We start from the raw sequence: 27,180 nt of genomic DNA, 5'->3' as shown, positions 1-27,180 counted from the left end.
TTCTGTGCACTGCTTGATTGTGCATGTGTGCCATCGTGGCTATCTCCACCCGTCCCCCCAGTACCTGGTGGTCACTCACCCTGTTACAGTTGTGTTGTGTCCTGTCAAGCAGTGTCCGGTCCCCCGACTCCAGCCACAGTATCCACACTGATGACTGTCGACACCAGCTCCTCCATGTCATCCAGCTCCAGCTGTGGTGCTGGGCCTCCACTTCCGGTCTGCATTGCTGCCTTCTGGTTGGCGGAGAGTTTCTCCTTGGTCTTCCGCTTGATGTCATTCCATCGCCGCTTGACCTCATCCATTGTCCGCGTGTGCTGTCCAACGGCATTCACCTTGTCTACGATGTCCTATCATATTCAAGTTTTGGTGCCCAATGACATGTTGGAGGTGACAAAGAGTTGTTGATGGTGTTCTATCACCTCCATGACTATGATCCTGTTCGCCTGCGGACTGAACTTCGTCTTCTTGTCCTTGCCATTCCCTGTCCCTGATGTCCCGGGCTGGTCGTCCGGGGTACTTGTGGGGTTGCGCTCGTCCTTTGCGCCTGCTCCGGCTGCCTCCATAGTGCTTGGGTGTAGGTCAATTTGGGTGTGGGTGTTTTTTCTACTTTTTTGGTGATTTTTTCAGCAGTTGTGAAGTTAATTAATTAGCATCTTGTCCTCTAGCGTGATGCCTATATCATCATGAATGCCTGCTACATTAGGTCAAGTACTTCAGTGGGAACAATATTTTTTTTAATCAAATATTTAAAAATATTCAAAAAATGTTGGTTTAGTGCGCAAATTTGTGGGCATAGTACCCATATTTCAATACGCGCAGCTTGTTCTTCAACCTTTCAGTACATGATAGAATCAGTGTGATGCCTAGGCATTCAAAAATAACTTGCTTGGGTCAATGTGTATTTTTTCTCTAACCAAGGAGGTAGAGGTGAGTATCTGTAATCGATGGGCGGCAATATTGTCAAGAAATTATACCCCAATCAATGTATTATATGTTTCACAATTGCTGTGGTCAAATCAAGGGTATTATACCCAGATGTCGCCCACAAATACTCACCTCTGGGAGACAGCGTTTACAACGCTGTCAGTACCACGCGCGTTGATAACAACGCGGACGTTACATCGTCCGCGTTGTTACCACGCATGGCATTACATCACAAGTCATTTCAACGACTTGCGCTAGATGGCGAGCAACACCAGGGAATGTGTTGGATTCTAAGTCCAAAACATTCCCTGCTGTTGTGCTAACTGGAGTCGAAATAGTAATTTATACTATTCCGAAGTCCAGTGCGCCATCTAGTGCAAGTCGTAGAAACGACTTGCGATGTAATGCCATGCGTGGTAACAACGTGGACGATGTAACGTCCGCGTTGTAACCTACCGCGTTGTATTTGCTTGCGGCGTAACGTCATATATTCCTCACCTCTATCTCCTCGGTCTCAGAATCCACTGAATGTTCTCAGTTTATTTATGTTTTCTTTCTGTGGCTCGTGAGAGGTGTTTGTGCATATATATCATAGTTTGTGCCATGTTTTCATAGGAAAAGTGTTTTTTGACTTGCCTACATCTTTGGCGCCGTTTGACAAATCTTCACAGAATGTTCCAAAAAATATCTGCCGGTGATTATAGCTGTGCATGGAATGTTTTGGGGCAATCTGTCAAGCAGGGGCTGAGAAAAAGGGGGCCTAAAAAAGTGTGTCTTCCATGTTAATTCCCTTAGGGATTTTGAACAAGACTACACCCCAAACCGTGGACAGAATACACCAAATTTGGCAGAAAGCTAGCTCTTGATCCAGAAAGAGGGTTTTTTGTTATTTGGTGTAAATCTGTTAAGTAGTTTTAGACTTATTAAAAGAAATCCGAATTTGTATATCTAGGGACGCAGATCCTCCATGAATCCTTTGTGGTGCTTCGCAAACTCATGTGCCAACAGGAATGCCATTATTGACTGGTTGCAACCAGAGTAGAAAGTTACAGCCACCATTTTAGAAGTCGGGGAACGGTCCATTGTAGAATAAATAAAGATGAAATACAGTAGAAGGGAGTAGTGTAGAGGTACCCCAACCCCCTGGTAGAAGTAAAGCGGCCTTTGATGAACCCCCAATTGAGAAGAGAATGCCAAGAAGCCTTTTTTTTTTCACTTGCAAGGATTTGCGAACTTGTTGCAATGCCCAGCACGGCTTCCCATGTAATTTCACAGGGGATTCACAAATTCTGATGTTTTTTTTTTTAAAACATACTCAGACATTCACTCAGACACTCATGAACACACTGACAGACCCATACAGACACTTACGCACCCACTGACAGATCCACCCAGAAACTGTTGCACCCACTCACAGACCCACATAGACACTCACACGTCCAATCACAGACTCGCTCAGACACTCACGCAGCCACTCGCAGACCCACTCAAACCTCTTGCACCCACTCACAGACCCATACAGATGCTCATGCACCCAGCCACACACTCACTAAGATATTTATTCACCCACTCACACTCACTCAGACACTCACGCATCCACTACAGACCCACTTAGACACTTATGTACCCACTCACATACCCACTGAGACACTGATGCACTCAGTCCAAGACCCACTCAGACACTGACACATCCACTCAGAGATCCACTCATGCAACCACTCACACAAACACTCACACACTTACCATCCACTCAGAGACACACTCATAGACACACACAGGTACTTAGAGACCTACTGAGACACTCACACACTCACTCACACACCCACTGAGACACTCATGCACTTACACACTCACTCTCAAAAGGTTGTAGGTTACAGTTAGGCAATAAAATTAAAAAGACCTTAGACGTTCTCTTAAAAAACAAAGATTACAGGGCCATTATTGTTGGGAATGCTCTGTCCCTGCCACAATCTGCAGCAGGGGCGGAGCCACGCGGGTTAAAACGCATCCGCTCGGACAGAAGGAGTGCTTCGCGTTCTAGTTCCTAGTGAGTGTTCCTTCACATCCAGGTCCCGTACCTACTTCCGGGTCACTGCAGCTCCAGTCCTGTCGTCACCTGACTCCTCGCATCGGGATCTCCATCGGCACTCCCCATCTCCTAACTGCGTTCTCAGTGAGGAATCCAGCCCGCTCACAGTTATCCACACAGCATTCTTGGTGGAGAATAATAACCACTTCTTAGGCCTTCACTCGGCATTCTCGTGGGAGGCTGCAGCCTGTAAAAACAAACAAGAAATTCCTGCAAAGAATCACTGTATAAAGGCGGTAACGTGCATGCGCTTTCATGTATCTATATCTAAAAAGACTTCTTAAAGGTTTACCTAAGATAATAGCTATCTGATTGAATTTCCTTGGCTGATATGGGCATCTCCATTTCTTTTTTTATGTATTTCTGGCTGTATTGAAGCATACTCAGTGGGTGTTCAGATCTCTAATTTAAGGAGATAAAGATGACTTTAGCCTGCACATTTTTTGCATATTTTGGTGACATTTTACTCAGGCCTTTCATTGGGGTCGGTGATTAGGCCACCATTTTCTTTTGGGATATGTTTTCTTTTTCTGTGTTCTTTACAGTGGTAAGCACATGATTTAATACATCTGCATTACATAAAATAACAGTGTACACTTAGTAATTCTCTCTGTCTGTACTATCCATCTTTTTTAATACAGAATTAATTGTTGGTTCCTGAAGCATTACTGTTGGACACAAGTGTAAGAGGGGAATGAATCAGGTAGTTAACATTGAGATATGTGTACTTGATGTTTATGCCATTGTTCCACGTTACTCTGAGAGTTGTCTATTTATGAATCTTTACTTACAGGATCGCAGACGTTTCCAGTGACAAATCGTTTCTGCCCAGGTTGTGCTTACCTTTCTCGTTCCCTTGTTTCCCCTCTTCCCCCTGTACACTGGTCTTGCTTTGACCCTGTTGGGCAGACTATGTGATAGTGGGAAGTCGGGACCTACGCTTCAGTCTCCTGCCTATCACTCCTGTGAAAACTTCAGCTGAGCCTTGAAAATTATAGTTAGGAAATTATATTTAAAAACTGTAGAAATTCACTTAAAAAACAAAGGTTATAGTAAGAAAATAACGTTAAAAAATGTCACTGACCTTGTCATAAGTGATGTAATATATGAGTTCATAAGAAGTGCATTGCGGGGGCGTAAGTTGTAATTAGCTCTAGTAACTATAACTGCTTAGTCTCTATGTTTTTTATGAGTGAAATCTAAGCCTAACTATAACATTCCTGTAACCTTTGTTTTTTTCAGTGAATTTTATAGCTATACATATCTTTATGTCCATCCCATGCATTCCATTATATTTTTCCCATCGCTCTATATTTGGTTTTACTATTTTATATATTCTATTAATTTATTTCACACAGTTCCCTTAGGGACTAAAGTGTCATGTTCTAAGTTCTAGGTTTGCCAAAATCTCCTGCTACTCTGGGAAGGTTAGGAGTTCAGGTGAGGCACTGTGAGCTAGCCAGAATTTGGGCTGGCAGATATTGATGTTGTAGAGAGACTCAGTCCTTATATTCTGGTGTACTGTTATCCCATGGCACAGTTCAGCTTACCAACAGAATTCCTGCAACATGGCGCTACCAACAATTGGTTTATTTAGTGGATCTCCTGAGTAGTTCATGTGTGTGCCTTCGCACCTTCACACCTCTTCCGGAGACATCCATGGTGTTTGGGATTCATCCTCCACAGTATTTTAGGAAGCACCTAATTTTATCTGTTAGTCTTTTAAGCTTGAACCTTCCAAAGGATTACCCATATTATTGTTTGCTTACTGTTTATTAATGGTGCCACCACTCCCTATACCAATAGCTGACAGTTGCAGACCTGCTGTCTATGCGCATTTAACATTCCAGAGGTAGGCGATCGTTTGATTCCCAACCAGGACCACAGACTAGCCTTAGTGATAGCTGCTCATGAAGGTGTTGCTTCTGCACACGCATGTGTGCAGCCAAAATTTAGTTACTACGGCAGCATTATTGGTGGCATGGTTTATATAAACAGGCCAAGAAATATGTCCCTTGTTGTGACATTTGTCAACAAATTAAAAGCTCTACCATGGCTCACCCACAGCAGATAATCCTGTTGATTTCCAACAACCTTTCGGCTGCATTTATTTTGACCACTGTGGCCATACTAATTCTGAGGGTGTTTTTAAATGTATTGTTTTAGCAAATATATGTGATACGTTTGAGATATTCCACAGTGAAGATCAAGCTCAATAAGGTATGTGACCGGTGTCACTTTTTCGAGTATCACGTAATGACCCTGTCCCTGACCCAGCAGCCATAAATTAAAATTTCAATTAATTACACAATTTACATAATTAATGATCAATTAAATCATTAAAGATTAATTATGAATTAATTATAATTAAAAATACTTCCCACCCTGCACCCCTACAGACCCCACAACCTGCATCCAAAATGTAACTTAAAAAATAAATGAATTACACAATTTACATAATTATTTATCGCTTAAATGATTAATGATAATTAAAACATGATGATTAATTAATTATAATTAAATTACTTCCCACACTGTACTCCTACAAACCCTTCAACCCGCTATGGCACTAAAAAGTACAATAAACAATGACATTAAATTTAAAACCAACTAAAAATGTACAAACTATATTAAAAAACATTAACAATAATTATACAAAATTTATAACATACAATCAAAATATATACTAAAATACATTAAAATAATTTCTAAACAATATTATTTACAATGATTTTTTTGCAACGATATTAGCAACATAGATATTTTTTGTAAACTATATTAATAACAGATATTTCTGATATTGATATTATTTACCTTACCTTGTCTATGATATTCCTGCATCACAATATTTTTATTTTAAACTTGTCCCCACAAGAGCAAAGAAATATATGCTGACAGAAACCAAGCTAATATATACAGATTTGTTTGTCAAACTGTGAGCCTTGAAGGGCTTGTTTATCAAACAGTTAGCCTTGAATGGCTATGAGTATTGGAAGGATACCATTGCAGTGAAATAAATTTGGGACTCAAAACATTGGCACGTTCAGGGAAAAGAAACCTTATTTTGAGCCTGCTTAATTACAACAAAAATGTTTTTCTAAATGGCACAGTTCAACAGACTACTTGTGCAAGATGTGCAAAAATTAAAGATATGAATTCAACCAGCAATGTTTCTATTGCCCGATTTGATAATTGGCAACATTTAACAAATTTTAATGAAGAACAGCTCAATCATAGGATGCGGAGTGGTACGTTTAACTCTACATTTTATGGTCCAAATGGGTGGTTATTTTGGCCAGCGGACACAAATGGTTGTTAAGCTCATTTTTTTTTAACTCTACACCAGGGTTTAAGGCAAGCAGGCCCAACCCTCGTTATTCCCATTCTCAACTCTCAGAAATAGTCACCACCTATTTGGGAGAGAAATTGTGCAAAGAATGGGTGGAACATTCCACACCGTCTGCAGTAAGACAACATCTTTCCCTCCTGTCAGACAACATGGACCTATCTGATTTCTTGTTGGGTCCAAAGTCTCTGTGTTCTAAAAGATTCATTTATGCCACTTATAATAACATTTGGAAATAATCACAAATGAAAGCACATGCACATTTAAGACAAACTGATCAAGATAATTTGGATAAAGTACTTGCTGTTGTTGATAATAGGATTAATAAGTTGGCTTCTTGCATTTACGGCTTGAATAACATTGTGTCGTCTGTTATCAATATTATGCAAAATGGAATGTCTTTTTTTATACCATGGGCAAAGCCAGCTTAGATCTATCATGCAGTTTAATTGGACACTTCAGGTCCTAAGAAATTGCCACGTGCCATGGCATCACTTAAATTCTACGCAACTATTCTTGCCTTTCAACGTCACACATAAACAGCGACTCATGGCCTAAAAGGATGCCACTTACACAATGTTACATATCGAGAAGTTAGAACAATTTCCCTTTACTGGAGCTGAAACACACTTCACAGTATGGTTAATTCATGGCGTAATATCTTTGCCAATTTCGACATTCCAGTTCACTTCTTGCATGAAACATTTCCTGGTGGATAGATATGAAGCCCTGAGAGGGAGCTGTATTCACAAATTGTGGTCACTTCCTTTTGACTACCTATGTAAATGGGCAGACAAAGAGGAACTGAATGCAACTCTTCTGTCGGCCACTCACTTGTTTGCAAACGTGTTACCATGCATGGAGCATGTAACACTTTGGTAGTGAATTTGGCCTGTTTTCTAAAAGTAATACCTACCCCTTTAATTCTCCCCCTAAATACTGTCCTTTCCAATGGAAGTAATTAACATTAAGCAACCAATTGTGAAATGAAAAGAGAAATCCCATATGTCCTTTATGTTTCCCAGATAGTGACCTGCTGAAATAACGTGCTTTTCCTTCCAACGCATGGGGTTTTTGATTGTTTGTTATGGCCTTCCATTCCAACTTTCAAGGCAGATATTAAAAAGCTTATCCGACTCAAACCCTTATTGTTTCAAAAGGATGTGGCATTAACATCTGCCCGAGAAACCTTTGATTGATTGATTGATTGATTTAAAGGTTTATATAGCGCATTGAATCACCCCCTGGAGGGTATCTCAGCGCTCTGGATTTGCAGAGAACTGCAGGGTGCAAGGACATTCAGCGAAATACAGTCACTATCAAGCACCACTCTCCCACTGCATTTCTGCAAGCTTGGCCATCAAATTTTTAATGCTTCCAATATGCAGTTTTAGCACACTTTTTAAAACAAACAGGACTAGCGTAGTTAGTACCTTCCAGAAAGTCTTCTGAGTGATACCAGCCTTTACACAATCCTAGTGTTTTCAGGGGAATACCCTTGGTGTTATTCCTCATCTGCAGCATTTGGTTCTATTTCTGCTACTCCACAATGGATGTTCTATTTTGAAACCTGCTAGTAATAGAGCTACCACTGGTCCAGCTGTGCAGTGAGCAAATGACACGATTCTTTGGAGTACCTCTGCTCCAGGAACTGAACACAGACTGGTCATTGTAATTCCGACCCGCCTGGTTTACCTGCAAACAACCTGTGTTTCATTGCCTGTGGTGTCCCCTTGAGTGGGCATTTGATGTTTGCCTTGCGCTGCAATTGCCTGTTCCTATGGACATGAACCAGTTGATGAATCTGATAATGACAGTACCATACATCACACTTTTAATATGTTTTTGTATTTTCAATAACAAAAATCCCAAAGTGGGAAAATACAAAAACTGATAACTCTCACACCATGGGAGTTGTCTCCCATGGTGTAGGGGTAATTTTTCAGTTTTCACTGCCTCTTACTACCAGGTTATATCTGGTGGTAAGGGACAGTGAAAACTGCCCATTTGACTGCCCACTGTACATCGGGTAGGCGCTTGAATTGCCAAACCTCAGAAACCCCTTACTCAGCTGCGTAGCATCTAGATTAAATGCTTTGTTGGCTGATGTCGATGATGTACCATACTGACATGTATACGGGGGAAGTTGTGTGTACAAACAGATATGTGTAGTTTGGATCTGAATGTGGTGCCTTTTTCTTTTTAAACAAAATGTATTGCCGTGCTTGTTGTTATGATTCAAATAAAAAGTTTATTTAAAAAAAAGAGTTGGACAGTCCTGTTGTCCATGGCACAGCTCTTCCCTAGGGGGGCCCTAAGAGTTCTACCCGGTAAGGGTTAAGCTCCATGGGCTCAGTTCCCTCAGGGGTGTCCAAGTCCTCTCCCTGAGGAGAGGGGTCCTGATCCTCTTGCTGTACAGAAGCTAGTTTCCCAGTCTTCTTAACTTTTCTCTTGGAAGGTTGGGCCATACTTTCAGGCTCCAACACTTCTTTTTCACCCTGTTTTCTGCTCTGTGCCCTTGTTTTTACACACACCATCTCAGGGATGTCCAGCAATGCTGCATGGGTTTTTAATTCTACCTCAGCCCATGCTGAGGTTTCCAGGTCATTACCAAGCAGACATGCAGCTGGAAGCTTTGGAAAGACCACTACCTGTTTCAGGCCAGTAACCCCCCTCCCCCACAGTCTAATGTCACCATTGCATGGATGGTTAGTGGTAACACTGTCAGCATTGGTGACTGGGTACGTTCTCCTAATCAAGTATTGCTCTGGGGAAACCAGTGTATCTCTCACCATAGTGACACTGGCACCTGTATCCCTCAGGGCTTCTATCCTAGTCCCATTAATCCAAGGGTATTGCAAATAGTTCTTTAAGTTGGGTGGACACACAGCTAAAGTGGCAAACTCAACTTCCCCTTCTGGGACTAGAACTGCTTCAGTGTGCAACCTGATTTGCTCTTGTCTCACTGCTGATCCCATTTGGAGACTGGCTACATCAGTAGTAGCTGTAGTAGTACTAGGGGGCTTCTTGTTAGGACAAGTAGCTTCTTCAGTTAAGTATCCCAACTTCTCACAGTTGTTACACAAGGCCTTTGCAGGATCAAAGTTCTTACCCCTGTACCTATTATTGGACTGGGAAGAGTTTTGGGACCCACCCCCCTGTGCAGGTTTTTGTGGACTTTTGAAGACTCCGGCTTTTTATCGTGGGGATTCTCACCACCTTTCCCCTGGGGAGGTTTTGTAACCCCTTTCTTTTGGTCACCCCCAGTGGTCGTTTTAGCCACCCTTGTCTTAACCCAATGGTCTGCCTTCTTTCCCAATTCTTAGAGAGAAATTCGACCTAGGTCTACCAAATGCTGATGTAACTCTTCATTAGTGCAATTACTTAAAATATGTTCTTTCATAAACAGATTGTAAAGTCCATTGAAATCATGCACATTGTGTCCAGTTAACCAACCATCTATTGTCTTAACTGAGTTGTCAACAAAGTAAATCCAGGATTGGTTTGGGGTTTTGTAAGCCCCCATGAATCTAATTCTGTTTTCCTCAGTTGTGAGTCCCAATCCCTTAATCAGTGTTCTCTTCATGAGGTCATAAGACCCATCATCTGCCCCTGAAAGGGTCAAGAGTCTGTCTCTGCAGTTACCAGAGAACAGTTCCCAAAGGAGAGCCCCCCAAGTGTGACTTTTGTCATTTAACAAGCCCTCTCAAAGGCTGTGAACCATTTTGTGATATCATCACTCTCTTCATATTTAGGGACAATGCCTTTGGGTATTTTAGGATCATAAGATTGCTCTTTATCCTTATTAAGTAAATTGCTGCCGCCATTGATGGGTGCTAGGCCCATCTCTGCTCTCCTTCTCTCCAGAGCCAGGAGTCTGGTCTCTAGGTCCAATCTTTTGGTCAACCTAGCTAGCAGGTTGTCCTCCTTATTGAGGCTGTCCTCAATGTCCTCGGTAGTACCTGATCTACCTGTGTGGGCTCTAGGTACTGAGAGGTTTAATCTTGGATTCAGGGCCACTAGGGCCCTTCTCTACCTTTGAAGTGGGGGGAGGGTTGGAAGGTATCCTCATCCCCTACATCTGCTTCCACATCTGAGAGGTCTTCACCATTCTCAGTGATGTGATCCTTAGCATACCCAGCCAACAGCTCCTGGAGCTTTTGTTTGGTGGGATGGGACCCCATGGTTATGTTTTTAATTTTATATAGGGACCTTACCTCCTTGAAAGAAAAGTGGAGGTAAGGGGTGAGTTCAAGCTCCTCAAACTGGTCATCTATGCCATTGTGGTTATCTTCACTAACAGCTGGGTTCTTGTTAAGAGACATTGTTAAACCAACTTCTAACCCCTCTTATCCCTAGCTAAAGTGACTTTTTATTTTTCTAAAATTCTAAAGGGACTTAATCAAGGCCCTAACAAGACTTTTAGTAATTTGGAAAAATGTGCCAATTCAAAAATCAGAATTCTAAAGACAATTTAGGAGTTCTGTCATGTGATCAGGTGGTAACCAAGTTAGTCCAACAAATGCAAAGTTGTATATCGCTGATCCACCAATGTAGGAAGCTGGCTCTGTATATACTATACCAAAGTGAGGTATAGTGTATACAGAGTCCAGTGGAACCCCAAAGGTAGGCAGAGGTAAAGGTAGATAGCACCTTACTCTTTATTTATGGTAGTGTGGTCGAGCAGGAAGGCTGTATCAGAGGGTAGTGTTAAGCATTTGTTGTACACACTCAATCAGCAAATGATATCACCACTCAAAGACTGAACTTCAGACCAACTGGTTTTGTATAAAAATATTCTTTTAGTTATTTTATTTCCTAGAACCAAGCAAACCTGGCACAGGTAAGTGATAAATACTTTGCAGTAATAATACAGTTTTGAATTGCAGTTGTATATATACTTTGGTTTGGTTTGGTTACAGTTTGAATTACTGGTAATGCAATACTGTGGAATACTGAACATATACTTTGTATTAACTAGGTCATGTGAATACATTTTCAGATTTCATTTCTTAGACAGTGTAATATACCTGGCTACTACACTGGGACATTTCCTGTAAACAGGTAAGTACAAGCTTAGAAACTAAAACAGTCAATGTTATCCTATGGAGGAACATAGTGTAATCATTTCAAAGGTAAGTATTCAGTTGTGGGAGTTGGTATTCTGAGGGTAGACTCAGGGGTCCCCCAGGGTCAAGGATGCACTCTTGTTACACCCTCAGCGGCACTAGGGCGGCCGGATGCAGAGTGCTGAGGCCCAATGTTATCAAACGGGGGATAGGGGGCCTCTGGTTATAGGCTGCTTACGAGCAGGCTTCAAGGTTGTGGGAGCAAAGCTCCTGGACTTAAGCTCAGGGCAAATGAGGGTTCAAGACAGCACCAAAGGTGCACCCTCAGCGGCACTAGGGTGGTCGGGTGCAGAGTGCTGGTTTGGTGTCGGACTCCCTGTTACTTTCAATAGGGTTTTGCCGGTTTGCAAACCGAAGACGAAGGTCTTCTGGGTGCGATCACCACTTGGAGAGGTAAGTTGGGATGCTGGAGGTTGGTTAGACACCATCGGGTGGGCCACCCAAGGCTGTGGCGCGTCGGGTGCAGGGGTGTCTTTTAGAGTTGGATCTTCTTACCAGCTCCTAGTCGCGGTTGGGGGACCTTCCGGATTCAGGCGTCGGCTGGGGGCTTGAGGCAGGTCAGGGATCTCTGAATCTCGGGTCAGGATCACCAGGGAGACTTCCTCGTATTGTTGGGCCACTCGAACTCGGGCCGTGTGCGTCAGGTGCAGACTTGCGGATTTCGCCGGAGCTGGAGATTGTGGGTGAATAAATGTTCACAGGAGACAAACTCTTTTCTTTGGAAGGCAGAGCAGGTCCTCGGGGATCTTGAGGTTGCTGGCTGCGGGACACACCAGAGTTTCGCTTCTGCAGGTTCGAGGTGGGGAAAGGCCGGTAGGGCTGGGGCCAAGTCAGTGGTCGTCCTCCTCTTCTTAGCTTCGGCATGGCTATTCGGTCCTTCTTCTTTTCTTCTTGTAGTTTCTTGTCTGAGGAGGTAAGGTTTGGGGGTGCCGCTAAATACTAGATTTAGGAGTGTTACAGGTAAGTAAAGGTTGGGACCAATGGATCCCTTTCTTGGGGTGGGCAAACCCCCTATTATGTCACCCTCCAGTGGGAGGGGGGCATATGCCTCACTCTGGTTGGCTAGGGTCTCCATCTGCAAGATGGCGGGGACTGAGAGTTAGGCTTCACCTCTCCTCCCCCACCTGAGGGGTGGGGTTGGCAAAGGTGGGCACACCTCTCTTCCTCACTAGGATTTCCCGCTGATTCTCCTGCCCAAAGTGGGGGGTCAGAACTGGTGGGGGCCAGTTCCTGAAAGCAGCAACAGGCCTCAGGAAGCTCACAAAGGCCTGGGCAGGATGTGCATTGTTTCAGGTCCCTGGGAGCAGAAGGCTCTTGACTCAGGGGTCCAGAAACTTGTCTGGTGGTGGCAGCTGAGAGCAGCCACTCAGCCTGGACAATGGTGGTAGGTCGTTTTTCAGGGGGCATCTCTAAGATGCCCTCTGTGTGCATTTTTCATTAAATCCCACACTGGCATCAGTGTGGGTTTAATTTGCTGAGAAGTTTGATGCCAAACTTCTCAGTTTTCAGTGCAGCCATTATGGTACTGTTGAGCTCGTAATAACAAACTCCCAGCACAGTTAACTCTTAATGGCAGCACCCCACCTACAATGTCTAAGAATTGACTTAGACACTGTAGGGGTACAAGGCTCATACACCTGTACCCTCACCACTGGTATAGTGCACCCAGCTAGAGGGGTGACTGACCTATACCAGGGCAGTGGGTTGTAGGCATAGCACACAGGGATGTGTGCCTTGTCGATTCTGCACTTTGTTCTGCACCAAAACACGCAGCCTGCAAAGGCAGTGCGTGAGTGTAAAGGTACAGGACCTCTAAGGGTGGCATAATAAGTGCTGTAGCCCTTAGAGGCCTTCCCTGGTCACAGTACCCTGGGTACCTAGGGTACCATTTACCAGGGGCTGACCTGTGGCCAGAGAGTGCCAATTGGGTTTTGTCTTCAATGCAGTTTTAGGGAAAGAACATAGGCCCTGGGTACCTGTTTGGCAGGAGCCCAGGGCACACTCAGCCAAAGTACATCAGCAGTTCAGCAAAAGGTGGGGGCAACCATTCAGAAAGAGGGCACTTTCTCACAGTCTGCCATTCTGCAAATCAGGTGTGCAGACCTTCAGTTTGGCAGAGAGGGTACTCCGCCGTCGTTGCAATGGTATACCCTCTCCGCCAAACTCTAAATCAGCCCCAAAGTTACTTTACCCTCTCATCGAGATACTGTGACCTCACTCACCGTGTTCACGGCAAGCAGTGCTAATCTCTTAGCTGCCAATGACCTCCCATGAGTGCCTTGGCAGAACGACTGGGACACATACATGAACGATGTTTTCAACAGAGCTACTAGTTTTTTGCATATAAAAAAAAGAACGCTGTGTCAGTATATGTGTTGTAGTGTGTTTTTGTAGTATGTGATGTAGTGTGTTTTTGTAGTATGTGATGTGTGTGTGGGGGTGGCAAGGTAATGTGTTAGAAATATCTATTCTGCTAATGTCATTTAAGAAATGTTGTACTGCACTTACCTTGTTTACTTATGGGTTCAGTTTCACTTCGGAGTTTGGAATTATCCTGCTAGAGGATCCTGTGAACTGAGCTGTTAGGCAATTGCTGCTGATCACCTGAGCTGTATGGTTTTTTTTTTCTGGTAGTGGGCTTCCATTTGACAACAAACTACATTTAGTAGGCTCTTTGGCTCCCGTAATCTTTCGCAACAGAGCGTGTTCAATCTGGGGTTTGGAAATTACAGACATCAGGCCCATGATCGACCAAATTATTTTCTAAATGTTGCATTGTTTTGTTGCAATAACAAGCGAGTTTGTATTTTGTGAAGGGAATGCCCAAGACAGTACCAATGACCATTGTATTTGCACATTGAAATCTAAACAGTGACTGTATTATGAAATATCCCATTGAAGCTTTACAGTATTGTCACATTTCTCCCTTCTTGCTGCATCTTTCAGAGACAATGAAGAATAGTTTGTCAGGGGCACATTTCTGCTCAGCGCATGCTGCTTTCCTGACAGTCGTATCCTCGAGCCTTTCTACTCAAAACAACATTACACGGAGAGTTCACCAACCCCCTTCCAATTAAAACAAATATTAAGTTCTGACAGAACGATCTTTCATCCACTCTGGACTTAAGGATGCCTTTAAAGCGAGTCGCTTGAGATCCGGGCATTCAGTCACATTGTAACCATATGATAATATCTAGACTATCCGTTTAAAATTAAAAAACGTGATTAAAATGACAATTACAAAAACATGTAAGAAAACATAAATATAAGGTTAATACTTAAGGCACGCAAGCTGCCAGAGAGAGTATAAAAATTCAATAAAGATGGTTTAAAAAATGAAGGTAATACTAAAGAAATTCGATTAAATAGTGGCGGCATGTTTGTTCACTGACTTCGGCATTAAGAGTAGCATTATAGCTCGAGTTGGTGTGGTTTTAGGGCCTAGGATAAAGTCAGTGATGAGGGCTAGGGGTGTGAAGTGATGCAGAAATACCGAATTAGGGCTAGGGTTATGTTTAGGATAAGGTTTACCTTCATAGTTATGGGTATCTTTCAGTTCAGAGTTAGAGTTAGGGAGGAAGTTGGGGTTGCGGTTAGGGTTGTGTTAGCATTAGGGATAGATTACAGCTGTGGGTGAGAGGTTTGTCTTGGGTTGGTAATGCAATATAAAACACAGTTTAAGGCCCTGGTTATAGCGCATCGTGCTTTGTATGCTGGAGGACCTATATACCTTAGAAAGCGTTTTGCTTTCTACATGCCTACCAGACACTTGAGATCGTCATCTCAGCTGCTTGCGCAAATTCCTCGTGTGCGCCTCCAAAGAATGGGGGGCAGATCTCTGGCCGTTAGGGCAGCCACGGCTTGGAATTCCTTGCCTTTTTCTTTGCGCTGTATCCAAGAGCTGGGGCAATTCAAGAAACAGCTCAAAACCTTTCTGTTTTAATTCTCTTCTTAATTGGTACTTCATAGGCTCGCGCCGGGACACTCCCAGGAGTAACTGCGCGCATTATAAAAACCCAATAACATAACATAACATAACAATAACTGTGACTATAGATTTCTCATTATTAATGTTCATAGAATTGTTTCCTCAGCACTACGTATGGATGAGTCCATGGGTGTCAATTCACCGAAATGCCAGGGGTATCGCAAGACACATCACACACCCTTTGACCCCCACTTTCACTCACACACACATACTTACACATACACACAAATCCAAGCATATACATTCTCTCACATACATACACACTCTCACCCGCAAGCACGCACACAACATACATTTAAAAGCATTTTTTACTTACCTCAGTTGCATTGGAAAGGCATATTCTAGCTTATTGTACTACATTTTTATTACACTATTAGTGAATAATATATTTTATTTATTCACTATTAGTGTAATAAAAAATAGACAGAAAATAAAGAGAGTGGAGCACTAGCTGTCGCTGTGTTCCTGGCACTGAATTTACCACCTCTGAGGCCAGGGTTCGCAAGGGCCGTGCTAGGGATAGCAAAGGGCAAGCCAGGAGTCGCAACTGCGACCTGTGGCGGCCCCTAAATGACTTCCATGGATAAGTCCGCTCACCGTTAGAACTAAAGCGGTTCATTTCGGACATGGATACTTAATTTGCTTCTTATTGAATGAATACCTCGGCTGCCTCACCTGCAGGTTATGAAGACAAAATATGCTTTGAAAAAGTTCCACCAGAGAGAACCTGTCCACTAAAAAGGTAATTCTGTAACCGAGTTTGTCTTCTTTTATGCTACGGATGATGCTCCTTCTCCAAACCACACTGGGTCCTCTCCTTTGCATTCTAGATTGTGATATCCTTCCATTATCTATAGCTAGAGACACGTCTAGGGGCACTAACATTAATATAAATACTGAATGCGAAGAGTCTGCTGACTGTCCTTTATGACTAGGATACAAAGTCATATCGAATACAAATTTGGCCTGATTCACAAAGGTAAATTGACACTTTTGTGTAAGTTTACGATTTTTTGCAATTCACAAAAGAATTTTACGAGTTGTGGGCCTCATTTTTGAGAAGTGTCGCATCGATGCGCAAAAGCAGCGATACAACACTTCTCAGTGCACCCTCCTTGCGACACCACCGATGCGTCATATTTACTGTATGACAAATCATGTCGCAAGCATTGACAGATACGTTAGTATTACTGACGTATCTGAAAGGGCCTGCGACACCTTTACGCCTGCCATAAGGTTTCGATGCATTGGCGTCCTAGAAGTGGGGCAATTTCACTCCGCCACTCCTATGACCCTTTCTTACGGGGGAACGCCCACCCTGCATACATTATACCTGCCGCAGGTATAATGTAGCGCAGGGGTTTACGAAGTGACACATCTGCCAAGATGCGTCACTTCGTAAATATGGTGCAACATGGCGCATTATTTATGCCGCGGCTGCGTCATTAAAAGTGATGCAATGGCAGCGCAAAAGTGATGCAGGCCTTCATAAATAAGGCCCTGTATCTTTACGACTCGTGGTGGAGACACTGCACATAAAAAGATAGGCAGTAGTAAAGATACTACTCGTAAAATTCCTTTGTGAAATGCAGAAATCATAAACTTACACAAAAGTGTATAAGTTTATCATTGTGAACCAGGTCCATTATTCATATGATATATACAACAGACGTACTTAATAGAAGATGTAATAGGTAAAGTCGTGGAATGCATCTATTACTTTATAGTTTCATGCCTATAGTGTGTTTGAAGGACTGCTCCATCTTGGATTTCAGTTAGCAGATGTGGATCATTTCCCTCCAGATACCCCTCTGCCAATGTTTCCAGTCTACAGGCTTTCCAGGATATTAATGTACAAGCATAAATAAAGCTATCTGCAAACTACGCGGTTCATTGACGTCATCCTTAAGCTCTGTCATTATTAAAAGGGTTTGTGCAGGTGCTTTGAGAATCGTACTAACTTCTTTCAAACAAATAATATGTGTTACTGACAAGTGTTTACGGGCACGTGTTTATGGCAGTCACAAATCGAGAATGTTACAGGCCTGGAAAAAAGCAAACTTTATTTGAAAGTGCCTCTTGTCTGTTCCTGCCAAGCACTACTAGATGGATGTCCTCTAAGCACTGTCTTTGGTGCAAAAAATCACCAGAGGACCACCTCTGAGTTGTCCTCTGCTACTACTTAAGGTAAGCTTTCTTTCGTTCATAGTCTCAAGGCCTGATTTGAGTTTGGCGGTCCAACCGCCCGAAAACCGTGTCCGTGGCCACCAGTAGCCCACAGCGCTCACGGTCTTTAGACCCCAGTATTACGATTTGACCGCGGTCCTGCAGCGGTGGTCAATAGTTTTTCACATCTCTCGATGCCTGTGTGTACGTTTCAACTGCATATGTGTTGAATGTATACATATGCATGATACAAGTGGAAAAATAGCCCATATGTGATCAGTCCAGCAATGGGTGTATGGTTCTGAAAGGACTCACCAGTAAATTACTGCAAACAGGGTTGTATTTTTCAGGGTTAAGATGCTGCTGTGAAGGGGTGACCTAGAGAAAGGGATCCATGTCAAACTCTACCTGGAAGAACAGGAGAGGGGTAAGTATGCACCTCAAATCCTTTCTTACCACCAACTTGAAGTTGGCGGTTGGACCGCCGCGGTCGGGTTGTCGAAAAGCCAACTGATAATATGGACGGCAGTGGAGCACCTCAGTACTGCCCTATGGTAGCTACCTTTTCCCGACCGCGACCCTGGCGGTCGGCGGTGTACTGGCATTGTCTGCGGTTCAGCCACAGTCTTTGGAATGCAATCCACCGATCTCGTAATACGCGGTCGGACAGCTGAGCTCGCCGCAGTCAGACCACCACTGCTAGTATGGCAGTTCACGGACCGCCAAACTCATAATATGGCCCTAAGACTATCAAAGTGGGAGCTTGCCTTACTGGGACATGCTCCATCAGGACTCAGCGAGATACATGCTCTGACTCGCGCCATTACATTTTGTAGCATTTTTGTTGGAATACGAGTAGAAGTAACATTCTACTGGGTGGCATATCATAACACCTTTCATCTTTCACCCACACAGAGAACATGCAACCCCTTACTCCTACTTATATAAATGCAGCAAAGGAAAAGTAGAGCCCATCAACACAACTGACTAGTGCACTGTCCCCTGTAACAGATGTAAGTCAGATTGACCACTGGAAAAGCTGTTCCATCCTTAATTATGAACATCATACCTTATTCTGCGGCATACAAGTTTTGACAACATCGGCAAGAGGATTTATATCTGGCTATCTGAGTGCTATCACGATCTGCATTGATGTATTTGAAACTTCTAACTTCCTAGGCCAGTGGTTTGCACTGGATATTTTCTCCCTTACTGGAATGGGTACCTGAGTATTTTGGCATTGAATTGTTCTGCAGTATTCAAAACCAACACCATTTAACAATTTTAGCTCCACTGAAGGATTTTAATGAAAATAAAACATCATGCCATCTGGGGATTATCTCAGTAAATTTGGAGTGGCACAAACTGTTTAAATGAATAGAGATTACTTAATTGAAGTTGGAGTTGTATATACTACTAAAATCAATATTGAAATGAGAAATAAAAGAACTGCATCTACAATAATACAATGAGGGATTACTGAAGGCATACACAAATGTGGTACGTTCTTTGTTGCTGTCACAAAGAACTAACTTTGTAGTCTGTATATAACAGAAGTGATATATTTTCCACATCTCTCCAAACCAACTGTCAAACATACACTGACTTATATGTTGGTTAACAGTGGACCCGGAAAAAGGGGAATGCGATAAGAGAGAAAGCAGAGACACTGGGGCCCAGATTTACTAAACCCTTGCATTGCCATTGCATCACACAAGGTGACACAGGGCAACGCAAGGGTTCAAGTGGGATTTACTAAGCCATGCAGAGCCACCTTACTGAAGACTGTTTTGGTTGTTATGCAATAGAAATTTAAGGGTATTGGATGCACCTTCAATACAACTACTTAGCCAATCAATACCCTTGCATCTTAATACATAGTCCTTTGATCAGTTCTGAACTCCTAGCATTACAAACTGACTACTTTGGCACATTACAGTTAATGTAGGAAACCTCATAGGTATTCCTGCACCCAGCAGTACCAATACCCCGGCTGTCGGTTGTGAGTAATTGCATTGTTGGCTGATGGGAGTTAAACCTTACCAGCCACAATCCCTATCAGGGTGAACCACAGAAGAAGTCATTAAATGAACCTGTGCTTAACCATCTGGTAGCTTGGCACAAAAGCAGTCAGGCTTAACTTAGATGCAATGTCTAAAGTATTTTTGCAGTACTTAAACAATAGTAAAAAGAAAACACATCATAAGAAATAGCACACACTGATTAAGAAAAGTAGAGTGAATTTTAATAAATTTTTTGACACTAAAATGACAAAAAATCAATCAGTAGAACCAAATTTATTGATTTTTAAAGTTCAAAGTGAAAAATAGCAACCATGAGATCAAAGCGTCAACTGCAGACATCTAGTCGCGCGAGACCGGTGCAAAGTACATAATTGTGGCTGACCGGGATGGTGCGCGGGTCAGATATGCAAGGTGGAATGGGACTGGTCTCCACTTACTATTGGACTTAGAAGAATGTTTTAGGACAATGTCTGAGAAGGTAACGTTCCGTGGGGTAAGGCAGTCAGTGGTGTTCGAGGAAGAGGCATATTTGGGGAGCCGCAGGATGAAGTCGCAACAAAGATTTCTACATTCGTAGCCTGTTTTATGGAAGTTGAAAACCTCCAATGGGACAACGCTGCAGGCTGAGCCAACTAGGGCTCCAGGTGACTGGCTACTCCTTCTGCGAGGATACGCTGAACAGGATTTGCTGCTGCAGTGACAGGCAAAGTAAGGCCGACCAACAATGAACCTTTGAAAGGATCGGTGAGCGTCTTAAGTCCCGATCTCCTCTTGGTTCGCAGAGCAACTTTTAGCAGAAAATTTCCTAAGTCCCAAGTTTTCATCCAGGAAACAAGCTGCAGGCACCAAATAGTTGGACAAGACGATTGCAAATTTCGAAATGTGTATATTTCAGAATTGTGACTTAAAATCCTACTTTATCATTAAAAAGAGGATTTTAAATTACAATTCCCTAACAACTAAACATGACGTTTTTACCTGCTCCCAAACAAAAGCTATCTCTTAATAAATGTAATAAAGTAACCCAATGCTATCATATAGGACTCACAGGCCTCACAGTAGTGAAAAACGAATTTGTTGGTTTTCACTACCAGGACATGTAAAAAGTCTGTGTCCAACTTTTCAAATACAAAAGCACTCTGCCATTTGGGCTGTTTAGGGCCTGCCCTAGGGGTGACATATGTATTAAAAAGGTAGTTTTAGGCTTGGCAACGGGGTAATTTTGCCAAGTCAAGTTAGCAGTTTAAAACTGCACACAGGCTGCAATGGCAGGCTTGAGACATGTTTAAAAAGGCTACGTAGGTGGGTGGCACAATACATGCAGGCCCACTAGAAGCATTTAATTTACAGGCCCTGGGTACATGTAGTACCATGTTACTAGTGACTTATAAGTAAATGAAATATGCCAATTGGATGAAAGCCAATTTTACCATGTTTAAAGGCGAGAGCACAGGCACTTTAGTATTGGTTAGCAGTGGTGAAGTGCACGGAGTCCTAAGGAAAACAAAATCAAGTTCAGCAAAACAGGAGCGGTGAAGGCAAAAGTATGGGGCTGATCCTGCAGAGCGGGCCAAGTCCAATAGCTGTACTTCCAGTTTTCAGGAATACCAGGCAATAACAACCTTCCCCCTGAGAAATTAAGAGTAGCATGCAGGAATCGGTGTTTAGTATTTGTGGGTGTTTTTTCACTGGGATATTTTGTCTGCTTTCAGCAGGTGAAATATCTAGATAAAAACGTGTGTGCTGAGTTATTTTGCAGTGTTCCCACACCACTTGTAATTCTGATGCAGCTGATAACTTCCATTTCCAGCTGCAGTGGTATTACCAGACCACCTCTAACCGGTCCCTCTGTGCTTTAACTGTAGTATCAGTGTGTGACTGTGGGCATATGGACCCCATCTGTAGGAAAATGTGTATAAGCATATGCTCTGGGGAGACAAAGACTCATATTCTCAAAAGTTTTGAGTTGGGTTAGCATTACTTTTTTAACGCAAATCCGACACTAAACCTGTTTTGGGATTAACAAACCAATGCAAATTGGTATTTGTGTTGGTATGTATGGAAAAGTAACCTACAGCAGCGCAAATCGCTGCTTTGTATTACTTTGTGCCAAGGGGGCGTTACATGGCTGGTAAATGGGCATTCCCATGCAAACACCCATGCTTTTTGATGCTAAACCCTATTCACTAAGGGGCATATTATCAAGACAGGCGATAAAAAATTATCGCTGCTTTAGCGGCAGAAAACTGCAGCTAAAACGGCGATAATGGGCTTGATAATATGCTCTATGGAATTCCAATTGAAGCTCAGGTTAGATGTCCTTCACATCTAACATGGGCTTCAATTGGAATTCCATAGAGCACATTATCAAGCCCATTATCGCCGTTTTAGCGGCGATAATTTTATCGCCTGTCTTGATAATATGCCCCCAATATTGGTAGAGGTGTGTGTCTGGCACACAGCAGCTGAAATCAGCACCGGCGCCAGGAAGAGGGGAGGAGAGTGACATATCTCTGTGAATATGACGCTCTCCTGCTCTTTCCCTGTCACGCAATGCAGCGCAGCCTCTTTGGGTGCTGCTCGCTGTGTTACCTGACAGCTTCGAGGATCTGGGCCTTGGTCTCTTGAGCACAGGCACTCAAAAAGGGAGACAGGAGGCATTTAAGCATTGACACTAGTTAGACTTAGACCAGGTTAGCACCTGAGGAAAGTGCAGTGAAATAAAATAGAAATTTGTTGGGAAGCCAGTTGATGTCTGCACACAGTTTGATAACAAAAGCAGCCCAGTAAAATTATTCTAAGTCAGATAGCTATCTGGCTCATAGAGACCAGCGCTCTGCTGGTAAAGCAATCGTTGGAGCATATATGCTAACAAGTAAACATTTCACACTGCTTTTATAGGTTTTCATTCCAATGGAGTAAATGGAAGCAAAACACGTGATCGAAACTGACACAGTCATGCATATCCCTGGCACAGATCAGCTCTTTCTTGTGAGGACCCGGCTTTGTGTCCTTGAAGATGTTTCAAACCTGTGCCAGTGAGGGCTGGTTTCAGCCACATTATGAGGTATCACTTAAGCCAGCCAAGTTTGAAAACAGGGTTATCATCTCAAGATTGAGGCCTGACACACAGCACGAAAACACGGAAGACGAACCAAGGTGCACAATTCAGATAGATGCACATGCAAGTTAGAATTCGCCTTTACAGCACTTTAGTGCAGGTGAAAAAAGAATTCTACTATCTCCTTCATTTTTGTCCCTCTTGCAAAACCCTAAATTATATTAACTGCATACATTCTTAAAACAGGATCTCATGTGGTTTCTATCTAATTGCAGTTGCCCTTTTCATCAGTTTGTAAAGCAAGTAGAGGGGCAGAGCCTTTATTTCTTAAAGTCGAACAGTGGAGAAACACAAATGAACGAGAACTTAAAGTAAATGCAAAATAAATAAATAAATAAAACAGATTTTGCAGTGCTAGGCAGACATTCATGTAGGTTGGTTTCCTGAGGCCACCGTCTTCCTCACTTGTCCTTCCACAAACAGCAGGCAGCAGAAACATGAAGGGAATTGGCATCGACTGACTGCTCAATGGAGCAGTAAGTGGCCAATCCAGGTCAGGTACCACCAGGGCCACGTGAAAAGGCTATAATGAGCTGCAGCCTCGATCTTCCACCAAGACAAGGGTGTCATCCACCCCTTAAACACCTTCTGGTTCAGCACAGAAGGATAGTCTTTTGTTATTGAAATTGGATCTCTTCCAGCTGATGTGCATATGCAGGATTGTGGAGAGGTAAATGTTCACTCTGGCTCTCAGATCAGATAATGACTCACTGCCTGTTGTCTCTGCACATCTAGATGGAGGGGAATGGAGGTTCCTTGGAGCCCCCTTGGAGTTAAGAGGTTCCCTTGCTGGGCTGTGAGATGACATCTAAGTGATACAGAACCCCAGATAAAGCATTTAGATGGCCAGGGAGCTAGAACAGCGCGGTCCGTGCAGGTATGATGAGGCAAAATGAATTATTTATCTAATTTTGCCTCTGCATCGTCCCTCGAAATCCCACCACAACCCGGCCCCACCGCTGTTACTTCCACTGACCGCAGCTGAGTTAGAAGGGATTGGGAGGGAGAGCATACAATCCCCAGAGATACAGTTCCTCTTGCCCCCTCATCGACTTTAACCAGTTAACCTCAATTCATCATTCTATTAGCCAGCAAGAGGGTCATTGTGGGCCCATTTATATTAGAGAGAAAGTTTGGGGCAGATTTACAAGCCCCTTGCGTGACTTTTGCGCTGCAGTTGCGTCACTTTTTTGACGCAACAGCGGTGCAAACAATGCGGCCTATTTACAACGTGACGCATCTAGGGAGATGCGTCACGTTGTAAAGCCCTGCATCACATTATACCTGCATCAGGTATAATGTATGCAGGGTGGGCGATCCCACGCAGGAATGCCTCGTAAAAGTGACTCAGTGAAATCTACAAGATTTCACTGGGCCACTTTTAGGACGCCACTGCGTCAAAACCTTACGCCTGCTTCAAGCAGGTGTAAGTAGTGACGCAGTGTAGTGGAAATAGGCCTCAAAACGCATTGCTGGTGTTGCGTCATGCTTGCGACACGACTCCAGCAAATGCGTGACTTTTCTGCCAACAGATGCGTCAGAATTTCTGACGCATCTGTCAATCCTTACGCCATAGTGCGCCGTATTGTAAATACGGCGCATCTATGCTGGCGCAAGGGTTTCTAAGGGTGGCGCATCTGTACAGATGCGTCACTTAGTATTTATTAAAAGAGACACAGGCATTGCATTTAGATGTGAAAATGGCTCCTGGCCCAAGTAATCCAGGTGAAGGTACAATGTTTCAGTTCATTTTTAAGGTTACAGATGGGGACTGCCTTTGGGAAACAGCGTTTGTCTTCACTTCACATATTTACCATTTACCCTCAACATCATGTTACTTGCGTCCTTGGTCCTGCTCAGGGTGTACCAGAAACGTAATCCGTTATCGCCATTGCTGGGATGTAGAAAAAATGATTAACTTATATAACGTAGAACCACCATTTCTGCCCGCCACGCTGTGGGCCTGATTCACAAAGGTAAACTTACACGCATGTTGCCAACTACTGAAAGTGGTGAGGCGGGCAAATGGGTGGGTGCCGTGCTGACTTGGGGAAAATTGACATGCATGCAATGAATAAACTAAATTGCCGACATGCATTACATTGTCGTTTTAAAGTTAAAATGTTTAACTTTAAAACGTTAATGTAATGCATGTCGGCGATTTAGTGTACATTAAATAAAGTAAAATAAAACATTCACTTACATTGCTGCATGTCCTCGCTCCAGTCCTGTTGTTCTTCTCGTCGTCCAGCGTGAGCCCCAGCCAACTCCCCTAACCTGTCCAGACGCTGCTCTCATGCTGTTAGCCAGCATGAGAGAAGTGCCAGGATTGCATGGAGCAAGCTCTCTCAGTGCACCCAAAGTAACTGGAGACCTGTGCCTGCTCTCCCCCTGCGGTGTTGGAGAGGTTTAAAGTGCGCATGTCTGGCTGGCCGTCACAAGACAGCCGGCCAAAGTTACTTGTGCACTTTAGAATTAAGTGCCCAGCCCACCACTTCTTCCTGCTGCTGCCACTCAGAAGCAATGACCCCGCCCTGCTCTGACACTCGGCTCAGGAAGGAGTATTGAAAAATAAAATAATAAATTAACTATACTACCATTTTATTTTTTTCTCTCTGGAGCATTTTTATTTAGTGGGGCAACACTCTTCCACCCAAATGGAGGATCCACTCCTGTTAAGTTTACTCTTTTTCGGTATTCACAAAACTGCAATAAAGTTGGGACAGGCCTATCTATTTATAAGTGGTGTTTTTTGCCCCAACTGCGGAGTCTCCACAGTCGTAAAGTTACTATTAAACTGCAGTTTTGTAAATACCAAAAAAAGTAAACTTACATAAACATGAAATTTACCTTTGTGGTCAGGGCATTCGACATTTTAATGAACAGCGGAGGTAGCTATTGCTTTGTTTGAGAATCACCATGTGTCATCATGCTGAAACTTACTGAAGCCCAGTTGTTGATTTTAAAAACTTACCTCACAAATAAAAAAAAAACATACATTTCTTCATTTAAGTGGTGGAAGTGTGCAGCAACATAATTTGTCAGGTTACAGATAACTCTGACTGAAAGCACTATAATCTAATTGGTCTTTTAAAAAACTTTTTCAATGAGTGAGTTTTGCAGGAACCTGCTGTATATAATCACATTTGTGTAACAATATCTGAAAAATCTCATCCATTTGCAGAATCTAATAGTATTGCAACACGGGGAACGTATGAGAGTTTGGGCGTTGAAGTCCAGTTCTCTTCTCTGTAGCATTGACAAAGCCAATCATACCCTCAGGCTTTAAGTGTATGTCAGTTGTTGAGTCATTTATCTGGATACAATTACATCTCATTGAGAAACCGAAATGCCGGTCAGGTGGCACACTATGGAAATCTCAGAAATGTATTTGACATGTTCCTTTAAAGAGAGCCCCTACTTTTTTCATCCCACTTAAAGGCCTTTCTCACATATTTCTATATAACTGGTTGCAGCCAGCAGCTGTGGGTGATTCTTGAACTCTGGTTAGAGCATTTTTTTCCAAAGTTAATGCTGCATGCAGTGCAAGACAGTGGGCAAGCATACATTTTAAAGGGCTAAAGTTGTCATGCTGTACAATTTACACATTACAGTAACTGTTGAACATATTAATGCAGGGATATATGCAGCAGTTTTTAATGTGTTTAATATTTCAAGACTATACATTCCCACTGCTTTATAAGCCTTGCTTTATCGCTACATTCATTTGCTTTGAAATGCACCATTTGCCAATCTTTTTTCATTTCTTTCTCAGGAGAGGGACTCACGCTGGACCCCAGGTTTTCCATTAAACTTGTTCACGTTGCTTTGTATATAAAAGTCATGCCCAACATTTACACGCCACCACTCTCAAATGTAACTAGCCACCACTGCTTTATAAGATATGCAAACTGGGAGTTGAATTAACTCAAGCCAATAGTCTTGTGAGGGAAAATGGGGAAAGGAGGAGAAGGAAAAATCACAACCCGTGGGTCTGTCATGAGTAAGAGAGTTTCAGTAGATCTTGCCACACTCATATGGAAAAGGGAGAAGTGCGTGACCCTTGCGATTGCCATACAGCAAATAGACTAAAATGGCTAAATAAATAGTGTGAGTATCAATGTAGGTGCTCATCTGTAGGAATTCTGCACAGGCCCATTCACCTTATGGCTCACCTAATTCTCCTAATGAAAAGTCTTGTAAGAAACATAAGAAGTGTATCCGGAGACCTTCCCCAATCTTTGGAGCAGAGGGGGCACTGAAAGCAATGGATTGTAACTAGACGTAGACTTAGTCGGGCTGCAGACCGTCTGACACAAACACTGGAGCCCTGTCCACGAGAAGTGCAAGAAATAACAATCATAAAAGAGAGGCACTGGAAGCAAAACAAAGG

This window comes from Triturus cristatus, chromosome 4_1, assembly GCF_964204655.1.
Source record: "Triturus cristatus chromosome 4_1, aTriCri1.1, whole genome shotgun sequence".
In the NCBI taxonomy this organism is placed as follows: Eukaryota; Metazoa; Chordata; class Amphibia; order Caudata; family Salamandridae; genus Triturus; species Triturus cristatus.
The sequence above is the reverse complement of the archived record's forward strand: the minus strand, read 5'-3'. Positions refer to the sequence as shown.